This window comes from Paramormyrops kingsleyae, chromosome 6 (genome assembly GCF_048594095.1).
Source record: "Paramormyrops kingsleyae isolate MSU_618 chromosome 6, PKINGS_0.4, whole genome shotgun sequence".
Classification (NCBI taxonomy): Eukaryota; Metazoa; Chordata; class Actinopteri; order Osteoglossiformes; family Mormyridae; genus Paramormyrops; species Paramormyrops kingsleyae.
The window spans coordinates 18,706,753-18,720,213 of NC_132802.1; the positions used below are offsets into that span (position 1 = coordinate 18,706,753).

The 13,461-nt window shown below is 42.2% G+C and overlaps 1 protein-coding gene across 10 annotated transcripts in view; it reads left to right on the top strand.

The window, feature by feature from the left end:
* Positions 1-13,461, top strand: part of iqsec1a (IQ motif and Sec7 domain ArfGEF 1a) — a 129,637-nt gene that overhangs the window by 88,148 nt on the left and 28,028 nt on the right. The window contains exon 1 of one of the 10 annotated variants that reach the window (XM_023805019.2): positions 1,474-1,682. The exons of the other annotated variants lie outside the window; for them this stretch is intronic. The gene's annotated coding sequence lies outside the window, so the exon portion shown is untranslated. Of the gene's footprint in view, positions 1-1,473; positions 1,683-13,461 lie in introns of those variants that run through there. 10 annotated transcript variants of the gene reach the window in all.

Sequence of the window (13,461 nt, forward strand, 5' to 3'; positions counted from 1 at the left end):
TACCCATGTCAACCTAGGGCCCCCAGAGAAGCTAATCTGCCCCTTCCACTGTCCGTTTCATCTGGCCCAGTCCAAGATTTCAAGTATCCAACATTTGGGAGCAGAGGCAAAGTTTTCCGATCTCATGTCTTAAGTCTGTTTCCCAACCCGTTCCTCAGAGACCCGGAGCTGCTCTACGATTTTGCTCCTTTCCAGCTCCCTGCCAGACAGTCCACATTTCTGCTCCCTCACAGCTCCTGGTTGGAGCAAAAACGTTGTCTGATTGTGGGTCCTTGAGGACCGGGTTGGGAAACACTGTTCTAGGCAGAAATTCATCAAATAAAATTCACTTAAGTTGAAAGTAGGAGGTTTTTTTTCTCAATCCAAACATTTTGCCATGTACAGACAGGTTGATAATCCCTGGTTTAAAGTGTTGGATAGGATTAGCCTGGTGTGAGACACCCTCAGACTTGGGTTCCTTTGTTATCTCTAAGAGAATCACATTTCAGCAGGACCTTCCAGAGGACAAACGGACCACATTCGCAGCCATATTCATGGGTATAATTCCACGGCCCTCTCTTAAGCTGTATTTAGATGATAGACAGGAAAAACCACTAAGGTGATTACCTTTTTCAAAGAAGATTATTTTCAGTAGTGTTTTTTCATCTCAAATATCAGTGAATGTGACCTCAGTGGATCGCTTGACTTCATGCTGTTCTACATAATTGCGCTCCTCATGTAACAGAAAGCCCAAACATAAGGGCAGTGACATTCTTCATTAATGTCAGAATTCATCTGTGCATTCTTCAAAAACCTGCTTTCTCTTTTTAAACCTGCCACTGTTTACACAGATTTTCATAATTCAATTACAGGGATTATACTGTAGATACCTCAGGCTTCACTTCATGCATTTCAAGTGTGATGGTCCTGCCCAGTCAGAAGCATGGTGGTTGTAGATGGTTCTCCTCCATCACAGTGAATAGCAACACCAGCCAACAGAAAGGACAAAGGAACAGGGTTAGGTCCTTATATTACCCATATCTGGCTGGCAACGTTATTTTGTATTTTGGGTTCAAAAACCTGTCATTTTGCAGTTTTCCTACTTATCTTAACCTCTTCAATATATGTACAATCCCAGGAAGCCCATAATAATCTATTTCTGGGTTCTCCTCTCAACTAGCACCCCCCCCCCACCCCAACACACATCACCACCACTGGGACCTGGGCTCTGCCGTTACCGCTACTCTCTGGGCCTCAGAAAAACCTGGAACGAGCAGTGACCTTGCAGTGCTGCTGTAAAGGCTTGGGGAGGCTACGTCACTCAGAGAGCAGAGGATCAGCAGCCGAGCCTGAACAAATGGCCTGAGTGGAGAGTGTGTGTGTGTGTGTGTATGTGTATGGGGGAGGGGGGCACTTGGAGGGAGGGAGGGAAAGAGAGAGAGAGACTAGGGGGAATAGAAAGAGAGAGGGAGAGGAAGAGAGAGGTAGGGAGAGAATGCAGAAGCTGCAGCACATCTCCCTGCTTTTCAGAACACAAAATGTGCTGATCAGTACATACTGCAGTTTCCTGACGTTTCTCTTTTACATCACGCTTCCCGCGCCAGTCCACCTCTTCCCTCCTGTTCTTCATATTCACTCTTCCATCTGGACCTGCCCAGCCTCTGCTTTCCAGCCAGCCCTGCTCATGGAGGACAGCGGGTGAGGTAGGTAGCGGTGCAGCGTTTTCATGTGGACAGCCTCCAGCAGCAGGAAGGGCTAAGCGATGGGCGGCTGGCTGGGGCCGCATTGTTGGGAAAGGTCTGCCTCCTTAGTGAATCCGGCATTGCTCCGATGGTCACATGGCTTCCCTGCTGGCGGAACTCACCACTACTCGCCTTATAAAAGTGAAGTGGATGGTGCAGGGAAACTTATCATGGCATCTTGTCTGTATGTCAAGGTTTTTTTTCATCATACAGATCAGTGACCCAGGACAAGTCATTTTCAAAGAAAAGCCCAGCTTTGATCTACTCGATGTGAAAGGTGTTGAATTGCATGGCGGTTCAGTCGGATGCATCCTGTGACTCACTTCTACGTTGAGCAAAATGGACATATTTGGGTGCTCTGTCAGTTCACCTGCAGTGAACATATGCTTAGAAGCTAATGTGTACAATATATGTGAATGGGCCCAATTTGTAAAATCCAGGGGACCCGAAGATGCCTTTCAAATTGAGCATGTTCCACTGTTGACTGAATTGCACAATTACCTCGTTGTATCAATCTCTACTTCAGCTTGCACTCAGAGTGGCATCCAAGTCCTATAGCTGGAGTGGCAGCGTTCGATATGTCGCAGTAACAGTAGGGGACTTAAATGGCTTTGCACTTCTTGGCGAGGGGAATACTTAACGTAGGCTTGCCATGTTCAGGGGATGCTGCTCTTTCAGACAGCACTCCTGTCCTTTCTGGGTTTTTGGCATGCTGAATGAGTTTCGGCTGTCTGAAACGCACACCCTATAATTTTGGCCCTGGGGTTACCATGAAGGGCTGACAGCAGTAGTCTGTAGAATGCACTAGCAGTAGTAGAGCGACTGGTACATCTCTATGTTCTAAAGCAACAAGACAGAAAGGAGAGACTTTGCATCCTGCCATTTTTTAATGAAGAGTGTAATCGAGGCTGACACGGACTCAGAGGGAGGGAAGAGCGTAGTGAGTCACGAGTATGAGATAGAGTTCAGAGTAACTGTTTCCTAAACTTGCTTTTTTTTGTGATGACAAAACCAGAACAGGATGCATCTCTGGAATCAACAGAACTCAGCATCTCTGCAGTTAAACTGTCAAACCCAGCAGTGAATTATATTCACCACTTGCTTTGGGTCTTTCGGTAGTCAGAGTCATCGTCTGGAAAATGTCTGCAATGGCTGTGAGAGTCGGTGCCTTTTCGTCTTTCCTCCCTTCGGACTCATTCCTCTGTGCCCTGACCTGCTCCACATTGATCACTGTTCCTGAGTTCACACCACAAATCTTCCAGTAAGGAGAGGAAAGAAATGTCTGGGATCCCAGGTTTTCTTCACGGGAAACGGCGGCCTGCTTTGGGATGTGTACTTCTCTGCCCAGGTGTCACAGACATGCTGACTGTATAGCTACAGTATCTGCCCCAAACGCAGGTTCACGTGCATCTATTTTTTATAGCCTGAGGTGTCTCTGCCCAGCCCAGACCCATCGCTGGATGTGATTAGTGTGTTGGGTATTCTCCTCAGGACCTTTTGAAGTGTAATTCTGAGAAGTGGGTTTTACCCTTCAGCTTGTACAACATCCTGTGATGCTGACAGACCACTTTTGAATCGTACCCTCCTGACGATTAGGCCTCCGCTTTAATGGCTAAGTCTCAGTAGTCAATCACTAGGGATATAGTTAGTATTTAAAAGACTAGACTGGAAAAACCATAAACCAGACTTATGAATTCCACATGCTATTGTAATATAATAAAATTCATTATTCAGAATAAGTGTATTTCTACCCAAAATGAAGGCACGTCTGTGAAACTTTAGTGAATGATGAGAGCCAGACATCTAATATCCAGTGCTTTTCTGCCAGCTGCAGCCTATGGCTTTGGCGTTCCTACTCCTGTTCCCTGCTGCCTGCCAAGGGAATCTGTGCCCTAAACGCATTCTTTCCAGCAGTTCCTGGGGCACTCATCTGTTTTGGGTGTTTGTTTAGTGGGTTCCAGTGGTGTCCCGGCACACGACTGCCACATTTTGGTCGGACAGCTAGAGAACACAGAACCCGTAAGGGGTGGCTGGTTTTCGTTGGGGGGTGGGCTGGTGTGGGTGCTCCCCGATGGCATGTAAAGTACAAATTACGATTCCTTCAGGATTTAAATAATTCCATCTGTGGCTTGCTGCAATGAGCAATCAACTAGCATGTGTTAAAAGCTACGATATTCCCTACTACCCTAACCCCACTTTAAATCAATGTTACTACATTGAGTTACTCTGTAAAACAGATGGGTGAACAGCCACTTCCACCTTAGTCTTGATGCTCGTTCCCCACAGATCTCTGAGCAGCACACTGCAGGTCGTGGCCAGCGAGGCTGATCAGTGCCTTAAGCATGTCTATAGGGATATTTGGAAAGAGTTTGGCCTCAATTTCAAGTTGTATACAATGAGTAATTATTGCTGCTCAATTCAGCTCGCAGGGGATAAGGACTGTTTAATCAATACTGCAGTAAGCCTTAAGTATGGGCTGTGGTCATGTGACCGCAGTGGGAGGATTTAAATAAGAGGCATTATGGGTTGCTTGTGCTGGGGGACCTATTACAGTATGTCTGAGTCTTTGTTTTCCTCTTCTGGACGCTGCTGCCTTCTCTCTATTGAGTACGTTGGGCATTTTCGTTGTTCTCCGTGTGGGAAGTCGGCTGTCCTTCTCTGGCTTGTTCGGAATGCGAGCGGAGGAGCAGAGCTGCCGTCTTTGTGCCCTCACGTGTGGGATGGGATGGCAGCGAAGTTCAGGCTGGCCAAATGTGCAAAGAGCTAACTGTCGCCGGGACGACTGGTGACTGGTGAGTCACGGGGAATGTCACACTTCAACCCTTTCCACCCCATGCTCCGTGACTCTGAAAAACTCATTCTCAGTCTGTGCTAAAGTAAAAGATTGACTTCCACAACTGCATGTATATCAGCAACTGTATTGTGTGTTGTTTAAGCCTGTTTCTGTAACTGCTTTTCCAGTGCTTATATATTGATTCACGTCAATGTAGCCTGAGATCACACAGTAACATTAAATGGAACTGGCAGTTGGAATGCATGTTTTTTCTGAAAAGATGCAAAGTAGAACATTTGAAATAAAGACAGATGCCCATTTAGTAAAGATTACAAATTTCTGATACTGCCTGCAGACACAAACTCGCAGTCCTTTTCTTAAATTTTAGAACAGCAAGATAGTTGCCTCTATTCCAGATTTTCATACCTTGACTAAAAATAAGGATAAAGTCAAAGTATATTTAAATGACAACTTCAGATATATGATACGTGGAGCCATCAAGAGGTGAATTTAATTTCACTAAGGTAAGCAGACAGGGCAGACTGCTTACTGCCCTAAGAGTCACTTCCTGAACGATGCAGGAATACACTTTAATAAATGGAATTTCCTGTGCTTGGCTAAATACCAACTTTAATATTTTAGATGTTTTTATTGTTTTTAAATAGTACCCATTCAGTATAAAATGATCTCTGGCAGTTAGATGTTATCTGTCACTCAGGGCTTATCAGCCACATTTTTGCTGAGAACCTTCGGAACATCCCTTCCGGGAAAAAAACTGCCAGTACTATGATTTGAAAAGCCTGTTTCCTGTTACCCCTTAATATCCATGTTTTTTTTTCTTGTGTGCCTCTGAAAAACAGTTGTTTTTCTTTCCTTCTACTGACCTCCTGTTTCCCAAAGTGATATAAATCCTGATATTTTGCTGACTGGCAGTCGGCCCACACGTTACTGGAAGCACGCGGCAGTGATGGAATGTTCCCTGTCTCCGCGCTGCGGAGCGTCTGTGCACTCAGCACTTACAGACCCATTCAGAACAGCTGTCTGGCCCGACACTGCTTATGAACAGGAACCTCTCTCTGCATACTGCTTCGGTCTGTAGACTTCATACTTCACACTCCTTGGGTTTTGAGTTACTCTGTCTGAGTCTGTGAAGAGCTGCCCAAGTTTACTCTAGGCGCCTTCTTACCACAGACTAAAGACATGCAGTTTGTCTGGGTTAGGGGCTCAAATTCAGTGGTAGTGTTTAACTTTTTGTGAACGCATGTGTGTATGAGCAAGCTTTATGATGAACTGGTGTTTTGTCCAGGATGTGTCTTACACATATTGTTTGATGGGATGGGATCAGATAATTTAAACAATTTTAAATTTGCACAGAAGTGTCTGCTAAATAAAATGAATAAATGATAATGAATCCCTGGCACCTCTGTGCCATCTGCTTCCCGAACCCCCAGCCTCTCAGAACCAGACTCAGGGGCAGAATTTCCTTTGACAAATACAGCAATGCGTGACGCACCTGGATGTTCAGAGCAGGGCCCAGATTTGAGCCGTCGAAAGGAGATTAGCCTCTGTAGGGCCAGCTGTAATCTTCACTGGGGGGGGGGACTCTTTGGCCTCAGAGATCCATGTCAGATAATAGTCCAAATACACAGGCCTGCTATGCTAAACGGTGTTTGTTCATCCCTGAAATGCAGTCTAAATTGATTAAATAAATTCTGTGGTACACAAGTTGAAATAACATCTCAAACGGTTTTAGTTTTTTGTTTTTCACTGAGGAATAACATACAATTTCTAAGACCCTTAATAATCCTACAGATATGTGCCTCTGCCTAGGGCTTAGATGACTGGGTACTGTTTCAGAAATCACTAGTGACCCATAACAATATCAGTTTAAGGTCTTATTTCGTATTTCTGGATGTGATTCAAGTTTGAAGCACTCTTCAGTGTTTTTTGATTAGAAGATTTGACTTTATATCAATTGACAGAACACACTGGGAATAATTTCCTGATGACAGTCTGTTTCTTGCCATTCTTTCCAGAGACCATGTCTGGGTTTATCAAAGCACTTAAAGCTGTTTGCAACATTGTTTGTAATCAATACACTTTTCCAGAAGAAATAATGAATCATCAATCATCAAACAAAATGTTTGGCATAATCTCATGTACATGTAAAAACATGGGGAAAAAAGTAGGTTTTTTCATTTGATTTATAGAGTATAATTAGTCAAAATCAAGTTTAATGAGCATACTGTAACTACAGCATAATACTTGTTAAATGAGACTTTTATACACAGCTGTGAGTTTAGGATAAATAATTGGTCTGGAGCTCACACATGTAGCAATAAATGCTTAAATAAAGCCATTTTACTGATAAATTACACTCGTTTGGTATTTATTTCAACTTGTCAGTTCTTCATGTTGCAATAGAGGTTGTTTGGATGACAAGGTGCCTCGATGGCTGTTTTGGGCATAAATGTACAGACAGTTCTCAAAATATATAAGTAATCTGACACACAAATTCTTACGTAAGTCAGGATTTATGTTAATTGGATTAACCCCTACCACACCATTCAAAAACACATCTGACAGCTTGTGCATTGTAATTTCTGGTGTTACTTAGAAAGCTATTCAGTGGTTTCTTACAGAATAAACACATTAACTGTGAGAATGATCAAATGAAACAGTATCATAATAATAAAGGTATATGTTTAGTGTGATTTGTATCAGCCTAAGGTTCTGTTTTCCACATGATGCTATAGCTGCAGCTGTTTAACACAGAAACCCTTGAGATCAGCAGTTCTCAACCTTTTTTTACCATGCCAGCTCAGGCGTGACCATATATCAAGTATAGGTTTAAATTAACTCTATGATTAAGCATGCAGTGCACTCTACAATTTACTCTAATCAATGCCTATCACACAGATCTGATTGGATGTGCCAGTGAATTTTAAATTAAGCATCTGTGGTTTGGCTTCTTGTATTGCTTGAATGTTCACTAAACATATTTAAGAACTTGCCCCGAGCCAAATTTGGGTCACGGTTGGTGCTTTAGATTGGCCCCAGTGTCCTTCATTTTGTGTGAAAGATATGTGAACCTGGCCCTAAAATTAAGGGTGTAGATTTGGGTACCAGTGTATTTGGGTGTGTTTCGGGGAACCAAACCTACTTCCTTGCTAAAATTGCACCTTTGTTTACAGTATTAAAACAAATATTGTCCTTGCCCATGTTAGGAGACAGGGCTGAGAGTTTCTGGCCGGTGTTAATAAACCCAGTGTCTCCACAGCGGCATTACAACCAGCAACAGGACTAGATGGTACAGGAGAGTAATGGGCCATCATCTCACTGAAGTAACTCTAGAGATCTTTGGAACGTGATTGGCTGCCTCTCCTGGGGCAGACTTCAAACAGGCTTATTCTGCCAGGAGCATGAGGGAGATGTAAATGGGAACCAATGTGCCTGGTGGCAGATTTCACCTCGTGATCCAGCTTTGTTTCGACAAATTGGAGCAGTGTCACTATTTCAAGCGTATGCATGGGGAATGAACCACTGTGGTTCTCAGAGCCCAGCTGCAGACAGCTGCCACTGAACAGAGCCCAACCACTGGAGATGTTCCAGAATATATATGAAATGTAAAAAGTGATAAACCATTGTAATAGACCAAATTATAAGAAACAATTATGAAGAAATTTTGGTAACACTTTCTATGAATGCCATCTCCAAAAGAATCTAAGAACACGTTCATAACACATTTAATGCATTTATAAAGCATTATGAACATGGCTATTAATATTTATAAAATGGAATAACACATTAGAGACATGTTTATTATGCTGTATGAATGTTTAATGACGCCTTTGCAGTATAATAATCAACAAAGAACAATTAGGTGAATATTAGCTGACTTTTCAGTGCTGGGACACCGAGTGATGCACATGGCCTTCTGATCCCGTGACCCCTGGATGTCCTAAACTAGACTATCACTTTGTGCTTGTGAACGCAGACCCCCTCAGGGAGGCCGGAGTGCTGCCTGACCTGCCCAGTGCGGCAGTACTTACACTAACGGCTCCCTAAGGCTGGACAGGGCAGCGTGGGGTAAATAACCAGTGAATCCGAAAGACGAATACAGTTTAAATTTCCTAGTATTCCTGGTGTGCATCTTTTTCTTAAGCATTGCTTGTCGGGCTTTCAACTATATGCTGAGTAATTACCTTCATGTGAGTCTCAAAACAGTGCGTCAGCTGTGTCCTGCTCAATAGCTGAACAGCTGTTCGCCTGTAAGTGACAAGGGTCAGTTCTTGGTCTCTATAGACTGCAGAGTTAAACGGACCAGGTCTTGGTCTCTATAGACTGCAGAGTTACACAATGCCTCAAAGCCTGGATCTTTAATCCCCCATTTCGACACAAACTTCCATAAAGTTGTGCTTTTTGGACCCTCAGGGGCTTGTGTAAAGCAGAACCTCTGAGCCAAAGAGGAGACGCGTAGACTAACGCTACATGACAATCAAAGGCAACACTTTACTTGAAGCAGTCTACATACTGTAAGGGTGACATGTAACATGTGCATGACACATGTCATGCACATTAATGACACATTATTGATGTTTATGACTGTTGTCATAATGTGTCATTCAGTTCCAAAAACTGAGTGACACATTATGACAACAGTGATGTTTATGATAACAGTCATAAACATCAATAATGTGTCATTAATGTGCATGACATGTGTCGTCATTCTTTTGACGGTTACATGTCACCCTTATATAGTAGACTGCTTCAACTAAAGTGTTACCCAATCAAATAATAAGATGTTGCCTTTAAAAGAAACTGAACATTTTCTGATAGAATGATCCTTGACCCACTAATTGCTTTTTACTGCAGCCACAGATCTGTTTGCTTTGCACTGAGTACTGACACATGTCACTATCTACAAGCCCACTTACGGCCCTTCTGGTGCCGCCTGCACCCTGCCAGTTTGTTCACTGACTTTTTGCAGTGCTGTTTGTAACAGACAGATGGCAGCACACCCCCCCCAAAGCACTGGGGGAGATGCAGGCCGCGGTGTCATGCTCACTGAGCATGAAGCCTGTTCTTTCCCATGTTTATTTATATTCCCCGCAGTCACTGTCAGGCTGTGACCCTTTGTGGTTCGTGAGGGCATACTCTGAGTGGCCAATGACAGGAGCTCTCCGAGCAGAGATATACAGCGTTACGCTCATTTCTGGTTGATGCCCACAGACAACAGGCATTTTTCAATGGAGAGCTGATTAACTTCTTTTTTTTTATATTAATTGGAAAAAAGTAATAATTTTAGTAACTTTTATCTAGTATTTCCCAAACAAATATTTAAAAAAAAAATTAAGTAGGATGTAATTTTTTTAGACAAAAGTATTTCTCCAGCCACAGTGAATCACGGTAAAGAACACTTTGATGCTCTTTTTTATGATACTTGCCGCATTCATATATGAAGTTTAATAATGATTTTATCAATTTAGAATGATACGAGAAATGGTTTGTTATTTTAATACACCTTTAAGGTATAATTGCTTTTTTTCTTCTGCTGGAATCACATTTTATTTTCTGTTGTTGGTAGTGGTTTTAAGGTGGCTTCTCTTGCCATTTTGTGTTCCATCTTAACTGGAAGCATTCCGAAGAAGCACGTCTCAACGTTTTGATGGCGCCAGCAAAATATAGTGACTGGGAACAGTTGATCTTTACCCATCACAGTCTAGGACTTGGTGTGCCATGACCTACGCACTGGCTTCTTGCTGGCTTAATAAATTTCGATGATTTGTTGTCATCTTCCTGTCGAAGCAGTCGCTTGGCAACAGGAGGGTGGATCCCGAAAACCCATACATGCCTCAGCTGCTTCACTGTCCGACAGAAGCAGGACAGCTGTAATCAAATCCATATGAGACCATTTTGGTGTCTGTCCACCTGCTGGAATGGGACTGGGGGTTACAGCTCTGCAATGGAGACGCTTGTGATTCACAAACATTCAAATCAACCTGTTCACAGGTTTCACAGGGTATAGATAATAATGGCCACTACCATGGGACAGAGGCTCTCCAGTCTTTTCCATTTGACCCAATGGACAATTCCATGATTTGGGCTGAATGTTGGAAAAAACTGTCGGGCTCAGCCTGAGACATGGTTGCCCATTAAAGTTTGTAGAATATTGTAGCAATCAGGCAAAACTAGATGTTCATGAGAAATAACTAGACATGTGTGATATATAATATATCAATTGTTTATTTACTCAGAAGTAAAGGTGATTTGGACATACGTGTGTCTGTGTATTAAGGAGCAGTGAACTTTGTAGGTCAGTACAATAACAGCCTTGTTCTCCAAGGACAGCTGAGATCCCGTTCTTGTTTGTTTGTCTTTTCTGTGAAGCAATGATTAGTAATGTTACTCAGAAATGCCATATATGTTACTTTAATCAATGGCCATATAATTACATCAACATCTGTATATAATAAGTTAAAAATGGGACTAGGAATGGTCTCCTAAGATTGGGAAAACATACATAACTATATTTGTTGCATATTTTAACTTATTGATTAACTTCCAGTTGTTTGTGTAGAAACACCTACAGTCCATCATGAATGGTTTCAAACAAATACTGGGCTGAGCTATTTTCAGTGATAATAGCAAGAATGTCCTTGCTCTAGCTCTGCGAGGATCATGCGTAACAAAGATTACTGGCTGCGGCAGTATGGCCCTTTCAGCCAATCACCACACAGTCTCCCTGCATTGCATTTCTCACTGAGTCACCAGATAGATGTGCAGGGTGACCATTAGTGTTACGTTAAAATAAGATGCTATGCTATTTTAAAAATAGGGCTTATATATTTCTATGCTCTACAGTATAACCCACTCACTGTACATATTTCCCCTGGAGCTACTCGTAAAGCACTAAGTGGAAATGGCTGCCAGCTCGAGTGACGCCATTCTGATGTAGGTCCTTTGTCACCCCAGCCCTTCACAAACCACTTACCCTGTTTCAAAGCCCAAAGATAAAGTCACTTTTATACATTCCTGATTGAGGCTCCACTAGCTGGGTCTTTGCAGCTTAGTAACAGTAAGTTTAATTTGTGTACCTTATTAGCAAATTGAGTTTAATTAGTGTACATCATGTGATTACTAATTAAATTCCTTGACCATTATACTTGAGTGTTTTTTTTTTTACTATAGACAGACATGTAAAACCTCATTCAATAGATATGTTAATAATAGATGTGACAGTCTGCAGCATTATTTTCTGAAAGCTTAATTGAATTGGGTGCTGGTTTTAACTAAACTCATTTTGCACTGTTAATGTAATGAGAATTCAAAGTAATTGTGGAATATAGATCTGACAGAAAAATAATGGGCCTGTTCTGTATTTGTTTGAGCTGCCTCAACGAGAAAAAAGATCAAGAGGCTACAGGGACTTTGTACAGAAACACTGCTGTTCGTTTTACATTTGCGGAGTTTTAAATTAAATTATAAAAATAGCTAGCTTCACGTCTTTGTGGCCTCACTTCTTCTTATGGAACAGAGCACAGTGCAATGAGAAAATTGTGTGTATGTGTGTGTAATGTACAAAAGTTTTATAAACGGATTATTTTTAGTTTCCTCACTGAACTGTGAAAAATATAAAATATTTTCCCTTGAATTAAGACAAACATTTATCAAAAGATTTTAACTGGTTCTTTAATGTAAAACCTGAATTCCTGTGTCTGCTGAAATAGTAGACATTTTACTGTAGCTCTTAAGGGTAACATCTGAAATACCATTATACAAAAACAGTGACTTCACTGCTGTAATGGTTTCCAGACCCCGCGCCCCAGACCTTAGCGTTTTATTTTCCACTTCGGGCGGCCTTCGTCGTAAACGCTCCATCCATCAGTTTCCAACCAAAGCAGAGCTGTGGAATGTGGCGTGACATCATGGTGTGCTCGTTTACTCAGCTTGCGGAGGAGCCCAGTGGGGTGGAAGGAACAGCATCGCTGGTTTGGATTAAAAGACGTCCAGGCTCCATTGCTGTGACGACTCCTTCATTCATTTCCCTCTGAGGCAAAATCATTCTGCAAATGAGGCAACTACTTGGTGTCCAGCCTCTTCTCTTATCGTTGTTCGATTACCTTTGTTCAAGCATGAAGACGATTTCAGTATAAGTTGAAAATGAAATATCTTGTTTCTTATGAAAATAATATTAAATATATGGACCTTTTTCAATGCAAGCATTTGAGGCTGACAAATGAAAGCAGCAAGTGTGTCCGAGAGGAGAAAAATGTGGAGGAAAAAACGTGTTAGCGCTACTAAATTATTTGACAGCCAGTCACTAGGTGCTCTGGGGTTGTGATGGTCCTCAATCTTTCAGGGAAGACCCAAGTGAACATAATTCCCAAGTATGATGCTTGCAACATCATTACGAGAGAAGGTCTGCTCTTCCCAGTTATGACATCACTAAGTAGGCAGGGCCACATCATCACATTGAGGAACCAGTCAGTGTGTGGGGATGGATTTAAACCAGACAGGCGAACTCGAGGTTCTGTGAGGAGACACACAAGACAGAGTGAGTCCCTCTTCATTTCTATAGCAATTCGTGGACTGAGGAAGAGGAGCCGTTCTCGCAAAGCAGCATTTTGCAGAACTCATGTTCTGCAAGTAATACCATATCACGGGCTCCTAGATGGATAGTGACTATTGCAATCTCATTGTTACTGCTTTGTATCATTACTTGTTCTGCGAGCACCAGCATTTAAAGCACCTCTTCTTAGACTGTGTTGGCATAACTGCATGAAAATTGGTTTCATCTCTTCTTTCTTTTTTTCTCCAGTTGCAATCAAGCAGTGTATTTCTGTTGGTCACCCGAAGCTCTTACAGCACAAATCTATGTGAGGCCGGACTATTTGCCATTATTATGACATCTTTAAAACCATAAAATTAAATGGAAAATATCAAAACCCTATAACTGTAAACAAA